This window comes from Rhopalosiphum padi, unplaced genomic scaffold, assembly GCF_020882245.1.
Source record: "Rhopalosiphum padi isolate XX-2018 unplaced genomic scaffold, ASM2088224v1 scaffold1, whole genome shotgun sequence".
Lineage (NCBI taxonomy): Eukaryota > Metazoa > Arthropoda > Insecta > Hemiptera > Aphididae > Rhopalosiphum > Rhopalosiphum padi.
This window is the reverse complement of record NW_026869996.1, coordinates 1,461,746-1,478,430: the sequence shown is the minus strand read 5'-3', so window position 1 is coordinate 1,478,430 and position 16,685 is coordinate 1,461,746. Positions and strand designations below refer to the sequence as shown.

The 16,685-nt window shown below is 27.7% G+C and overlaps 4 long non-coding RNA genes across 4 annotated transcripts; all 4 read left to right on the top strand.

The window, feature by feature from the left end:
- The first annotated feature begins 548 nt into the window (after positions 1-548).
- Positions 549-1,206, top strand: LOC132931430 (uncharacterized). Its single transcript, XR_009662612.1, has 2 exons — positions 549-655; positions 978-1,206. It is a non-coding gene; the product is annotated as an uncharacterized LOC132931430 (long non-coding RNA).
- A 3,093-nt stretch (positions 1,207-4,299) lies between these two features.
- On the top strand, positions 4,300-4,957 carry LOC132931428 (uncharacterized). Its single transcript, XR_009662611.1, has 2 exons — positions 4,300-4,406; positions 4,729-4,957. It is a non-coding gene; the product is annotated as an uncharacterized LOC132931428 (long non-coding RNA).
- A 5,161-nt stretch (positions 4,958-10,118) lies between these two features.
- Positions 10,119-13,225, top strand: LOC132931365 (uncharacterized). Its single transcript, XR_009662533.1, has 4 exons — positions 10,119-10,245; positions 12,048-12,190; positions 12,500-12,642; positions 13,126-13,225. It is a non-coding gene; the product is annotated as an uncharacterized LOC132931365 (long non-coding RNA).
- A 509-nt stretch (positions 13,226-13,734) lies between these two features.
- On the top strand, positions 13,735-16,355 carry LOC132931386 (uncharacterized). Its single transcript, XR_009662573.1, has 3 exons — positions 13,735-13,861; positions 15,776-15,918; positions 16,228-16,355. It is a non-coding gene; the product is annotated as an uncharacterized LOC132931386 (long non-coding RNA).
- The last annotated feature ends 330 nt before the right edge of the window (positions 16,356-16,685 follow it).

Genomic DNA, 16,685 nt, shown 5'->3' with positions numbered 1-16,685 from the left:
AGGCTCATACTTAATAATAAACACTATAAAACGTGCTTATATATCACAATTTTGACTCATATTACAAATTCATATTTTTAGCTGCTCATAAGAATCTCAATTATCAAGTTAGTGTCATGAAACCTAGACAATTAGATTAAGTAAATGATTCTTATTTACCATTAATAACATCCATATTGGTCATTTAAGCTGATACTTCATAAACACTATAAAAAATGATTTTATATGGTAATTTTAACAAATATTACAAAGTCATATTTTTAACTGCTTATAAAACACTCAATTCTCATGTTAGTGTCTAGAAACCTTGATTACTAGATTATGACAATGATTCTTATTGTATAATGTATACAAGTATTACAAACTCTTATTATTTTAATATTGAAAATCAGCAATTTTATGTTAATGTACAAGTGTATTCTTTACTTATATTTTGTTTTACATTAAAACTCAACAAAACATTCTGGTAGATTTGTACTATCTCTTTTGTTGCTAAGCATTATAATTATTTCTTTAACCATTATACATATTTAACTGACTACTTTGTGTTTTAGATGGCAGTATAGCAGATCACTCGAGGCATGCTGAGACCATGAATTAACATTTCTATCACTTGGGAAAGTTACAACATCTTCCGTTGAAAATGGAATAGAAGGTACTGCTAATATTAATGGTTTTATGCAACGTGCGTGTAATGGGTATTGAATGTAATTGATATTCAATTAATAGTAGTGTTACAAAAAGGTAGTGTCATAAAACCCTAACCATTATATTAAGTAAATGGTTCTTATTTACCATTATTAACTTCCATATATTTCATTTAGGCTCATACTTAATAATAAACACTATAAAACATGTTTTTTATATGATAATATTGACTAATATTACAAATTCATACTTTGAACTGCCTGTAAAACACTATATTCTCAAGTTATTCTCCAACCGTTATACATTATTAACTTACTACATTTTTTCAGTTGGCAGTATATCAGATCAATCAAGGCACGCTGAGACACGAATTCACATTTCTACCACCAAGGAAAGTATCAACATCCTATGTTGAAAATGGACTAGAAGATACTGATAATAATATTGGATTTATGCAATGTGCGTGCAATGGTTATTGAATATAATTGATACTAAATTAATAGCTGTGAAACAATTGAGATTTGTTAAATATCTGAATAAAATAATAGTAAACACCTTTAGCTTGTATTGTTTATTCTTAAAATTTACCTATGCTATAAATATATTTTATTTTTACTATATTTAAATGATCATTATAAAACATTTATAAAACACTCAAATATTAAGTTAATGTTTAGAAGCTTGAACAATAGTTTAAGAAATTTACCATTATTATCTTTCACGTGTTTCATTTAACCTGGTATTTTGAATACACTATAATACATGTTTTTATATGATAATTTTGACAAATTCCCATTTTGAAACTGCTTATAAAACACTCAAAATTATTAAATGTATGCACCGACAGAGGGCGGTAGTGGGGACGACATCCGTCGGCCGATGCCCGATCGCCTCAGAGTAAAACTAGTTGGTTGCGTGTGTGCCGTTCGCCGGACGGCCTTTTGACATAATTGACGGTTGTTTTTACTTAGCTATTGGGTGTAGTTGTTGTTCATTTAATAAAGATTTTTGATATTATAAACGAATTGTTCATATTTTATGCCCGAAGTTAACACAAGTAAGTGTCTTGATCCTTGACTACTCGATTACGAAAATGATTCTGATTTATAATTTTTAACTTGCACATGTTTCATTTAACCAGATATTTTTACTTCATAAAAACTATAAAATATGATTTTACAAGTCAATTTTGACGAATAATACAAATTAATATTTTTAGATTCTGAACGGAGTGATGAATGTATTGATTTTACAATGATGTTTGTATTATTTTTGTGTCCGTCATCACTTTTTGGAGTAGTAATAATGCTTCGGTTTTGACTTCAGCCCCTCTTTGAAAAGACAAAATCGATTTTTTGATTTTGCTGTAACTCAAAAACGAATCATTGTAAATACTTGAAATTTTCAACAAACGTTTATATTAGCGTTATCTATTTGCGATTAAATTTTCAAAATATTTTGACATTTTTTAAGCTACTTATAGATAATTGAAACTTATCGTAGTAAAAAATAAATCAAAAATCGTTAGTCACAATTTTTGTTTATATGCATTTAAAGTTCAAATGTTTAGAAAATATATCGAAATCACGAAAATTTGCAAAGAATTTTGAAGTTGAAAATTCATAAAATCTTTGTGATTTATACTTAAGGTTCACAAATCCAATACTAGGTTATCCATAAGTTTTCCTTCAAGTAACCGTAAACAAAAAAAAATCCATTGTCAATTTAGAAAACATTTTATGTGCGTATGAAATATAATTTTTTACGAAATCGCGTAAAATAACGATATATTACAATTTAAATATAGGTAATAATATAATATATCCAACTAATTATCATTGACTGACAAATCATCTCCGTTCAGAATCGTTTTTCGTATACAATGCTACCCGTCGTTGCATTCAAATTTAACACATCCATTAAAGTGACCAGTGACCTACTCTCCATCTCTACTATACAGCGGAGCGATACCCACTTTTTTCATATTGAAAAGGAGCAAATTTTCAGTTGTACAAATGTATTCTTTAGTCACACTTATAATAGGTACATTTATATTCTACAAAACATTCTGGTATATTTGTAGGTACTATCTTTTATGGCTTATCATAGTTATTATTTCTTATCGTCTGTTTATATATTATGTCTATATTTCATATCATTTTCCAGTTTTACATTCGTATTTGTATTTGAGTTTCAACTGTAAATTGTTTTCAAGAATTTTGTAATAAAAATGAAGTTTGTCTGTTAGTTTATGTTTTGATTGTTTCCATTTCAAAATTATTCAGTGTTGTCCACGTAATAGTCGTTATATAAAAATTGTTGTCCTCCTTACGGTGTCTAGTAGCGACATTCTATCCTCCAACCATTATACATATTTAACTTACTATTTTTTTTTTTAGATGGCAGTACAGCAGATCATTCAATACATGCTGAGACATGAATTCACATTTCTACCACTATGCTAAATATCAATATCCTACGTTGAAAATGTACTAGACGATACTGCTAATAATAATGGTTTTGTGCAACGTGCGTGTAATGGGTATTGAATTTAATTGATATTAAATTAATAGTAGTGTAACAAAAAGTCAGTGTCATGAAACCCTGACCATTAGATTATAAGCAAATGATTCTAATTTTCCATAATTGACTTTCAAATATTACATTTAAGGTGATGCTTCATACACACAATAAAAAATGATTTAATATCATAATTTTGATATGATAATTTAAACAAACATTACAAAGTCATACTTTGAACTGCTTGTAAAACACTGTATTCTCAAGTTATTCTCCAAACACTACACATATTTAACTGACTATTTTTTATTTTTTGATGGCAGTACAGCAGATCATTCAATACATGCTGACACATGAATTCACATTTCTACCACTACGCTAAATATCAACATCCTACGTTGAAAATGTACTAGACGACACTGCTAATAATAATGGTTTTGTGCAACGTGCGTGTAATGGGTATTGAATTTAATTGATATTAAATTAATAGTAGTGTTGCAAAAAGGTAGTGTCATAAAACCCTAACCATTATATTAAGTAAATGGTTCTTATTTACCATTATTAACTTCCATATATTTCATTTAGGCTCATACTTAATAATAAACACTATAAAACGTGCTTATATATCACAATTTTGACTCATATTACAAATTCATATTTTTAGCTGCTCATAAGAATCTCAATTATCAAGTTAGTGTCATGAAACCTAGACAATTAGATTAAGTAAATGATTCTTATTTACCATTAATAACATCCATATTGGTCATTTAAGCTGATACTTCATAAACACTATAAAAAATGATTTTATATGGTAATTTTAACAAATATTACAAAGTCATATTTTTAACTGCTTATAAAACACTCAATTCTCATGTTAGTGTCTAGAAACCTTGATTACTAGATTATGACAATGATTCTTATTGTATAATGTATACAAGTATTACAAACTCTTATTATTTTAATATTGAAAATCAGCAATTTTATGTTAATGTACAAGTGTATTCTTTACTTATATTTTGTTTTACATTAAAACTCAACAAAACATTCTGGTAGATTTGTACTATCTCTTTTGTTGCTAAGCATTATAATTATTTCTTTAACCATTATACATATTTAACTGACTACTTTGTGTTTTAGATGGCAGTATAGCAGATCACTCGAGGCATGCTGAGACCATGAATTAACATTTCTATCACTTGGGAAAGTTACAACATCTTCCGTTGAAAATGGAATAGAAGGTACTGCTAATATTAATGGTTTTATGCAACGTGCGTGTAATGGGTATTGAATGTAATTGATATTCAATTAATAGTAGTGTTACAAAAAGGTAGTGTCATAAAACCCTAACCATTATATTAAGTAAATGGTTCTTATTTACCATTATTAACTTCCATATATTTCATTTAGGCTCATACTTAATAATAAACACTATAAAACATGTTTTTTATATGATAATATTGACTAATATTACAAATTCATACTTTGAACTGCCTGTAAAACACTATATTCTCAAGTTATTCTCCAACCGTTATACATTATTAACTTACTACATTTTTTCAGTTGGCAGTATATCAGATCAATCAAGGCACGCTGAGACACGAATTCACATTTCTACCACCAAGGAAAGTATCAACATCCTATGTTGAAAATGGACTAGAAGATACTGATAATAATATTGGATTTATGCAATGTGCGTGCAATGGTTATTGAATATAATTGATACTAAATTAATAGCTGTGAAACAATTGAGATTTGTTAAATATCTGAATAAAATAATAGTAAACACCTTTAGCTTGTATTGTTTATTCTTAAAATTTACCTATGCTATAAATATATTTTATTTTTACTATATTTAAATGATCATTATAAAACATTTATAAAACACTCAAATATTAAGTTAATGTTTAGAAGCTTGAACAATAGTTTAAGAAATTTACCATTATTATCTTTCACGTGTTTCATTTAACCTGGTATTTTGAATACACTATAATACATGTTTTTATATGATAATTTTGACAAATTCCCATTTTGAAACTGCTTATAAAACACTCAAAATTATTAAATGTATGCACCGACAGAGGGCGGTAGTGGGGACGACATCCGTCGGCCGATGCCCGATCGCCTCAGAGTAAAACTAGTTGGTTGCGTGTGTGCCGTTCGCCGGACGGCCTTTTGACATAATTGACGGTTGTTTTTACTTAGCTATTGGGTGTAGTTGTTGTTCATTTAATAAAGATTTTTGATATTATAAACGAATTGTTCATATTTTATGCCCGAAGTTAACACAAGTAAGTGTCTTGATCCTTGACTACTCGATTACGAAAATGATTCTAATTTATAATTTTTAACTTGCACATGTTTCATTTAACCTGATATTTTTACTTCATAAATTATTTATACTTTCCAATTTTGTGTGGTTTTTTTTTATAGTCTTTTTGTTGAGAGAGATCACGACCCGACGAGTGATGAATGTATTGATTTTACAATGATGTTTGTATTATTTTTGTGTCCGTCATCACTTTTTGGAGTAGTAATAACGCTTCGTTTTTGACTTCAGCCCCTCTTTGAAAAGACAAAATCGATTTTTTGATTTTGCTGCAAGTCAAAAACGAATCATTGTAAATACTTGAAATTTTCAACAAACGTTTATATTAGCGTTATCTATTTGCGATTAAATTTTCAAAATATTTTGACATTTTTTAAGCTACTTATAGTTTATAGATAATTGAAACTTATCGTAGTAAAAAATAAATCAAAAATCGTTAGTCACAATTATTGTTTATAAGCATTTAAAGTTCAAATGTTTAGAAAATATATCAAAATCACGAAAATTTGCAAAGAATTTTGAAGTTGAAAATTCATAAAATCTTTGTGATTTATACTTAAGGTTGGATATACTAGGTTATCCATAAGTTTTCCTTCAAGTAACAGTAAAAAAATAAATCCATTGTCAATATAGAAAACATTTTATGTGCGTATGAAATATAATTTTTTACGAAATCGCGTAAAATAACGATATATTACAATTTAAATATAGGTAATAATATAATATATCCAACTAATTATCATTGACTGACAAATCATCTCCGTTCAGAATCGTTTTTCGTATACAATCCTACCCGTCGTTGCATTCAAATTTAACACATCCATTATAGTGACCAGTGACCTACTCACCATCTCTACTATACACCGGAGCGATACCCACTTTTTTCGTATTGAAAAGGAGCAAATTTTCGGTTGTACAAATAGTCACACTTATAATAGGTACATTTTATATTCTACAAAACATTCTGGTATATTTGTAGGTACTATCTTTTATGGCTTATCATAATTATTATTTCTTATCGTCTGTTATATAATATTATGTCTATATTTCCTATCATTTTGCAGTTTTACATTCGTATTTGTATTTGAGTTTCAACTGTAAATTGTTTTCAAGAATTTTGTAATAAAAATGAAGTGTTTGTCTGTTAGTTTATGTTTTGATTGTTTCCATTTAAAAAATTATTCAGTGTTGTCCACGTACTAGTTGTTATATAAAAATTGTTGTCCTCCTTACGGTGTCTAGTAGCGACATTTTATCCTCCAACCATTATACATATTTAACTTACTATTTTTTTTTTAGATGGCAGTACAGCAGATCATTCAATCAGGGTTGCCACCCGTCCCGTATTTCACGGGACAGTCCTGTTTTTGTTTGATTTGTCCCGCGTCCTGGCTTAATGGGTATCGGGACGCAATATGTCCCGTATTTGAGTATTTCTTAAAATTATACAAAAATATGATATTTAAAATCTATTTTTACCAAATCAATTAATTTAATTTATTTACAAACTATTTGTCTCTCATACTCTCATTAAAAATATATAGTCATTTCTCTTCGTCTGCATTTAGAAGAGAAAATTTAAAAAGTTTTTTTGAATTCGCTCAAGTTGATTGGGAAGAACTGGTAAAACATGTACCAACTAGGTGGTTATCTCTTGGTCCAGCAATTGACAAAATTTTAAAATTTTATCCAGCTTTAATATCATATTTTATATCGATAGGAGATGAATGTCCCAAAGTTCTTCAAAAATTACTATCAATAAATGCAGATACTGATACAGAGCAAGACAATTATCTTTATAATAAAACCTATATATATTTAACTTTTTGTGCAAATGTGGTTCAAATTTTTCAACAAACTAGTAAACGGTTACAAAACATGAACACTTCTGCTACAGAATTGTATGAAATTATGGATTATTTAAGAACTAACTTCACAGAAAGATTGGAACAACAATTTTTTGGAGCTCATTTCATTTCATGCAGACAACATTTAAAAGCAAACAAATATGAAAAATATAAGACAATCTTTGGGCAGTTTTATATAAATATTAATACATATTTATCTAAGTGGTTTAACTTCTCTGATGACAATATTTTTAAAGTGATTGAATGCTTACAATTAAACAATGAAATTTCCTTCAACGATTTAGTGAAAGTTGTTAAGACATTACAAATAGAAAATATTTCTTTAGATGGTCTTTTTAATGAGTATTGCATAATAAAACCTATTTTAAATAATATTTATAGTAGTACACAAAATGTGTATTCTAAGTGGACTAAAATATTTTCAAGTGGCACAAAAGAAAATTTAAAAAATATATTTCTATTAGTTTCATATGTGTTAAGCATTCCACCTTCAAACGCTTATGTTGAAAGAGTTTTTTCAATTATGAACCAAAAGTGGTCAAAAGAAAGGAACCGGTGCAAAGTAGAACTTATCAAGTTAGAACTTCAAATAACTCTAAACTTTGAAGAAAACTGTTCAGATTTTATTGAAAAAATAAAGCTTGACGAAGACTTACTTAAAGCAGTATCAAGTAACCAAAAATATTCTTTTAAAAATAAATAAAAAACTTTAAGTACAATACTATAGCTACTTTTTCATATTATTCTTAATTTTTTACACAATTATCTAACAATTGTATTTAGTTTGTATAATGTATAAGTACTGTAAGTATTATAATCCAAATGAGAGATTTATTATTATTTTATTGTTAATATTTAAAAATACATCAGTTAATTTTTTTATTTTAGGCTTACTTGATTTTGTATTTCATAAATATTTGCAAACATAATAAAATAATGAGCCATAATTATATTATTATTTTTAATTTTAAGGAACTATACAAATTGACAATATTTTATTTTATTGGCATGTATATAAATCAAACTTAATATTTTTAACAAAAAATATGTGTCCCGTAATTTTGTCACTGAAAGGTGGTAACCCTGCATTCAATACATGCCGAGACATGAATTCACATTTCTACCACTATGCTAAATATCAATATCCTACGTTGAAAATGTACTAGACGATACTGCTAATAACAAGGGTTTTGTGCAACGTGCGTGTAATGGGTATTGAATTTAATTGATATTAAATTAATAGTAGTGTAACAAAAAGTCAGTGTCATGAAACCCTGACCATTAGATTATAAGCAAATGATTCTAATTTTCAATAATTGACATTCAAATATTACATTTAAGCTGATACTTCACAAACACAATAAAAAATGATTTAATATCATAATTTTGACATGATTTTACATGGTAATTTAAACAAATATTACAAAGTCATACTTTGAACTGCTTGTAAAACACTGTATTCTCAAGTTATTCTCCAACCACTATACACATAATATTTAACTGACTATTTTTTATTTTTAGATGGCAGTACAGCAGATCACTCAATACATGCTGAGACATGAATTCACATTTCTACCACTATGCAAAACATCAACATCCTACGTTGAAAATGGACTAGACAGTACTGCTAATAATAATGGTTTTGTGCAACGTGCGTGTAATGGGTATTGAATTTAATTGATATTAAATTAATAGTAGTGTAACAAAAAGTCAGTGTCATGAAACTCTGATCATTAGATTATAAGCAAATGATTCTAACTTTCAATAATTGACATTCAAATATTACATTTAAGCTGATACTTCATAAACACAATAAAACATGATTTTACATGGTAATTTTACAAAGTCATATTTTTAACTGTTTATAAAACACTCAATTCTCATGTTAGTGTCTAGAAACCTTGACTACTAAATTATGACAATGATTCTTATTGTATACGTTATACAAGTATTACAAACTCTTATTATTTTAATATTGAAAAGCAGCAATTTTATGTTAATGTACAAGTGTATTCTTTACTTATATTTTGTTTTACATTAAAACTCAACAAAACATTCTGGTAGATTTGTACTATCTGTTTTATTGCTAAGCATTATAATTATTTCTTTAACCATTATACATATTTAACTGACTATTTGTGTTTTAGATGGCAGTACTGCAGATCACTGGAGGCATGCTGAGACATGAATTAACATTTCTATCACTTGGGAAAGTTACAACATTTTCCGTTGAAAATGGAATAGAAGGCACTGCTAATATTAATGGTTTTATGCAACGTGCGTGTAATGGGTATTGGATGTAATTGATATTCAATTAATAGTAGTGTTACAAAAAGTTAGTGTCATAAAACCCTAACCATTATATTAAGTAAATGGTTCTTATTTACCATTATTAACTTCCATATATTTCATTTAGGCTCATACTTGATAATAAACACTATAAAACGTGCTTATATATCATAATTTTGACTCATATTACAAATTCATATTTTTAGCTGCTCATAAAAATCTCAATTATCAAGTTAGTGTCATGAAACCTAGACAATTAGGTTAAGTAAATGATTCTTATTTACCATTACTAACATCCATATTTGTCATTTAAGCTGATACTTCATAAACACTATAAAACATGTTTTTTATATGATAATATTGACTGATATTACAAATTCATACTTTGAACTGCCTGTAAAACACTGTATTCTCAACTTATTCTCCAACGGTTATACGTTATTAACTTACTACATTTTTTCAGATGGCAGTATATCAGATCAATCAAGGCATGCTGAGACACGAATTCACATTTCTACCACTAAGGAGAGTATCAACATCCTAGGTTGAAAATGGACTAGAAGATACTGATAATAATATTGGATTTATGCAATGGTTATTGAATATAATTGATACTAAATTAATAGCTGTGAAACAATTGAGATTTGTTAAATATCTGAATAAAATAATAGTAAACAACTTTAGCTTGTATTGTTTATTCTTAAATTTTACCTATGCTATAAATATATTTTATTTTTACTATAATATTTAAATGATCATTATAAAACATTTATAAAACACTCAAATATTAAGTTAATGTTTAGAAGGTTGAACAATAGTTTAAGAAATTTACCATTATTGTCTTTCACGTGTTTCATTTAACCTGGTATTTTGAATACACTATAATACATGTTTTTATATGATAATTTTGACAAATTCCAATTTTAAACTGCTTATAAAACACTCAAAATTATTAAATGTATGCACCGACAGAGGGCGGCAGTGGGGACGACATCCGTCGGCCGATGCCCGATCGCCTCAGAGTAAAACTAGTTGGTTGTGTGCCGTTCGCCGGACGGCCTTTTGACATAATTGACGGTTGTTTTTACTTAGCTATTGGGTGTAGTTGTTGTTCATTTAATAAAGATTTTTGATATTATAAACGAATTGTTCATATTTTATGCCCGAAGTTAACACAAGTAAGTGTCTTGATCCTTGACTACTCGATTACGAAAATGATTCTAATTTATAATTTTTAACTTGCACATGTTTCATTTAACCTGATATTTTTACTTCATAAAAACTATAAAATATGATTTTACAAGTTAATTTTGACGAATAATACAAATTAATATTTTTAGATTCTGAACGGAGTGATGAATGTATTGATTTTACAATGATGTTTGTATTATTTTTGTGTCCGTCATCACTTTTTGGAGTAGTAATAACGCTTCGTTTTTGACTTCAGCCCCTCTTTGAAAAGACAAAATCGATTTTTTGATTTTGCTGCAAGTCAAAAACGAATCATTGTAAATACTTGAAATTTTCAACAAACGTTTATATTAGCGTTATCTATTTGCGATGATGTTGAAATGTTTAGAAAATATATCAAAATCACGAAAATTTGCAAAGAATTTTGAAGTTGAAAATTCATAAAATCTTTGTGATTTATACTTAAGGTTGGATATACTAGGTTATCCATAAGTTTTCCTTCAAGTAACAGTAAAAAAATAAATCCATTGTCAATATAGAAAACATTTTATGTGCGTATGAAATATAATTTTTTACGAAATCGCGTAAAATAACGATATATTACAATTTAAATATAGGTAATAATATAATATATCCAACTAATTATCATTGACTGACAAATCATCTCCGTTCAGAATCGTTTTTCGTATACAATCCTACCCGTCGTTGCATTCAAATTTAACACATCCATTATAGTGACCAGTGACCTACTCACCATCTCTACTATACACCGGAGCGATACCCACTTTTTTCGTATTGAAAAGGAGCAAATTTTCGGTTGTACAAATAGTCACACTTATAATAGGTACATTTTATATTCTACAAAACATTCTGGTATATTTGTAGGTACTATCTTTTATGGCTTATCATAATTATTATTTCTTATCGTCTGTTATATAATATTATGTCTATATTTCCTATCATTTTGCAGTTTTACATTCGTATTTGTATTTGAGTTTCAACTGTAAATTGTTTTCAAGAATTTTGTAATAAAAATGAAGTGTTTGTCTGTTAGTTTATGTTTTGATTGTTTCCATTTAAAAAATTATTCAGTGTTGTCCACGTACTAGTTGTTATATAAAAATTGTTGTCCTCCTTACGGTGTCTAGTAGCGACATTTTATCCTCCAACCATTATACATATTTAACTTACTATTTTTTTTTTAGATGGCAGTACAGCAGATCATTCAATACATGCCGAGACATGAATTCACATTTCTACCACTATGCTAAATATCAATATCCTACGTTGAAAATGTACTAGACGATACTGCTAATAACAAGGGTTTTGTGCAACGTGCGTGTAATGGGTATTGAATTTAATTGATATTAAATTAATAGTAGTGTAACAAAAAGTCAGTGTCATGAAACCCTGACCATTAGATTATAAGCAAATGATTCTAATTTTCAATAATTGACATTCAAATATTACATTTAAGCTGATACTTCACAAACACAATAAAAAATGATTTAATATCATAATTTTGACATGATTTTACATGGTAATTTAAACAAATATTACAAAGTCATACTTTGAACTGCTTGTAAAACACTGTATTCTCAAGTTATTCTCCAACCACTATACACATAATATTTAACTGACTATTTTTTATTTTTAGATGGCAGTACAGCAGATCACTCAATACATGCTGAGACATGAATTCACATTTCTACCACTATGCAAAACATCAACATCCTACGTTGAAAATGGACTAGACAGTACTGCTAATAATAATGGTTTTGTGCAACGTGCGTGTAATGGGTATTGAATTTAATTGATATTAAATTAATAGTAGTGTAACAAAAAGTCAGTGTCATGAAACTCTGATCATTAGATTATAAGCAAATGATTCTAACTTTCAATAATTGACATTCAAATATTACATTTAAGCTGATACTTCATAAACACAATAAAACATGATTTTACATGGTAATTTTACAAAGTCATATTTTTAACTGTTTATAAAACACTCAATTCTCATGTTAGTGTCTAGAAACCTTGACTACTAAATTATGACAATGATTCTTATTGTATACGTTATACAAGTATTACAAACTCTTATTATTTTAATATTGAAAAGCAGCAATTTTATGTTAATGTACAAGTGTATTCTTTACTTATATTTTGTTTTACATTAAAACTCAACAAAACATTCTGGTAGATTTGTACTATCTGTTTTATTGCTAAGCATTATAATTATTTCTTTAACCATTATACATATTTAACTGACTATTTGTGTTTTAGATGGCAGTACTGCAGATCACTGGAGGCATGCTGAGACATGAATTAACATTTCTATCACTTGGGAAAGTTACAACATTTTCCGTTGAAAATGGAATAGAAGGCACTGCTAATATTAATGGTTTTATGCAACGTGCGTGTAATGGGTATTGGATGTAATTGATATTCAATTAATAGTAGTGTTACAAAAAGTTAGTGTCATAAAACCCTAACCATTATATTAAGTAAATGGTTCTTATTTACCATTATTAACTTCCATATATTTCATTTAGGCTCATACTTGATAATAAACACTATAAAACGTGCTTATATATCATAATTTTGACTCATATTACAAATTCATATTTTTAGCTGCTCATAAAAATCTCAATTATCAAGTTAGTGTCATGAAACCTAGACAATTAGGTTAAGTAAATGATTCTTATTTACCATTACTAACATCCATATTTGTCATTTAAGCTGATACTTCATAAACACTATAAAACATGTTTTTTATATGATAATATTGACTGATATTACAAATTCATACTTTGAACTGCCTGTAAAACACTGTATTCTCAACTTATTCTCCAACGGTTATACGTTATTAACTTACTACATTTTTTCAGATGGCAGTATATCAGATCAATCAAGGCATGCTGAGACACGAATTCACATTTCTACCACTAAGGAGAGTATCAACATCCTAGGTTGAAAATGGACTAGAAGATACTGATAATAATATTGGATTTATGCAATGGTTATTGAATATAATTGATACTAAATTAATAGCTGTGAAACAATTGAGATTTGTTAAATATCTGAATAAAATAATAGTAAACAACTTTAGCTTGTATTGTTTATTCTTAAATTTTACCTATGCTATAAATATATTTTATTTTTACTATAATATTTAAATGATCATTATAAAACATTTATAAAACACTCAAATATTAAGTTAATGTTTAGAAGGTTGAACAATAGTTTAAGAAATTTACCATTATTGTCTTTCACGTGTTTCATTTAACCTGGTATTTTGAATACACTATAATACATGTTTTTATATGATAATTTTGACAAATTCCAATTTTAAACTGCTTATAAAACACTCAAAATTATTAAATGTATGCACCGACAGAGGGCGGTAGTGGGGACGACATCCGTCGGCCGATGCCCGATCGCCTCAGAGTAAAACTAGTTGGTTGTGTGCCGTTCGCCGGACGGCCTTTTGACATAATTGACGGTTGTTTTTACTTAGCTATTGGGTGTAGTTGTTGTTCATTTAATAAAGATTTTTGATATTATAAACGAATTGTTCATATTTTATGCCCGAAGTTAACACAAGTAAGTGTCTTGATCCTTGACTACTCGATTACGAAAATGATTCTAATTTATAATTTTTAACTTGCACATGTTTCATTTAACCTGATATTTTTACTTCATAAAAACTATAAAATATGATTTTACAAGTTAATTTTGACGAATAATACAAATTAATATTTTTAGATTCTGAACGGAGTGATGAATGTATTGATTTTACAATGATGTTTGTATTATTTTTGTGTCCGTCATCACTTTTTGGAGTAGTAATAACGCTTCGTTTTTGACTTCAGCCCCTCTTTGAAAAGACAAAATCGATTTTTTGATTTTGCTGCAAGTCAAAAACGAATCATTGTAAATACTTGAAATTTTCAACAAACGTTTATATTAGCGTTATCTATTTGCGATTAAATTTTCAAAATATTTTGACATTTTTTAAGCTACTTATAGATAATTGAAACTTATCGTAGTAAAAAATAAATCAAAAATCGTTAGTCACAATTATTGTTTATAAGCATTTAAAGTTCAAATGTTTAGAAAATATATCAAAATCACGAAAATTTGCAAAGAATTTTGAAGTTGAAAATTCATAAAATCTTTGTGATTTATACTTAAGGTTGGATATACTAGGTTATCCATAAGTTTTCCTTCAAGTAACAGTAAAAAAATAAATCCATTGTCAATATAGAAAACATTTTATGTGCGTATGAAATATAATTTTTTACGAAATCGCGTAAAATAACGATATATTACAATTTAAATATAGGTAATAATATAATATATCCAACTAATTATCATTGACTGACAAATCATCTCCGTTCAGAATCGTTTTTCGTATACAATCCTACCCGTCGTTGCATTCAAATTTAACACATCCATTATAGTGACCAGTGACCTACTCACCATCTCTACTATACACCGGAGCGATACCCACTTTTTTCGTATTGAAAAGGAGCAAATTTTCGGTTGTACAAATAGTCACACTTATAATAGGTACATTTTATATTCTACAAAACATTCTGGTATATTTGTAGGTACTATCTTTTATGGCTTATCATAATTATTATTTCTTATCGTCTGTTATATAATATTATGTCTATATTTCCTATCATTTTGCAGTTTTACATTCGTATTTGTATTTGAGTTTCAACTGTAAATTGTTTTCAAGAATTTTGTAATAAAAATGAAGTGTTTGTCTGTTAGTTTATGTTTTGATTGTTTCCATTTAAAAAATTATTCAGTGTTGTCCACGTACTAGTTGTTATATAAAAATTGTTGTCCTCCTTACGGTGTCTAGTAGCGACATTTTATCCTCCAACCATTATACATATTTAACTTACTATTTTTTTTTTAGATGGCAGTACAGCAGATCATTCAATACATGCCGAGACATGAATTCACATTTCTACCACTATGCTAAATATCAATATCCTACGTTGAAAATGTACTAGACGATACTGCTAATAACAAGGGTTTTGTGCAACGTGCGTGTAATGGGTATTGAATTTAATTGATATTAAATTAATAGTAGTGTAACAAAAAGTCAGTGTCATGAAACCCTGACCATTAGATTATAAGCAAATGATTCTAATTTTCAATAATTGACATTCAAATATTACATTTAAGCTGATACTTCACAAACACAATAAAAAATGATTTAATATCATAATTTTGACATGATTTTACATGGTAATTTAAACAAATATTACAAAGTCATACTTTGAACTGCTTGTAAAACACTGTATTCTCAAGTTATTCTCCAACCACTATACACATAATATTTAACTGACTATTTTTTATTTTTAGATGGCAGTACAGCAGATCACTCAATACATGCTGAGACATGAATTCACATTTCTACCACTATGCAAAACATCAACATCCTACGTTGAAAATGGACTAGACAGTACTGCTAATAATAATGGTTTTGTGCAACGTGCGTGTAATGGGTATTGAATTTAATTGATATTAAATTAATAGTAGTGTAACAAAAAGTCAGTGTCATGAAACTCTGATCATTAGATTATAAGCAAATGATTCTAACTTTCAATAATTGACATTCAAATATTACATTTAAGCTGATACTTCATAAACACAATAAAACATGATTTTACATGGTAATTTTACAAAGTCATATTTTTAACTGTTTATAAAACACTCAATTCTCATGTTAGTGTCTAGAAACCTTGACTACTAAATTATGACAATGATTCTTATTGTATACGTTATACAAGTATTACAAACTCTTATTATTTTAATATTGA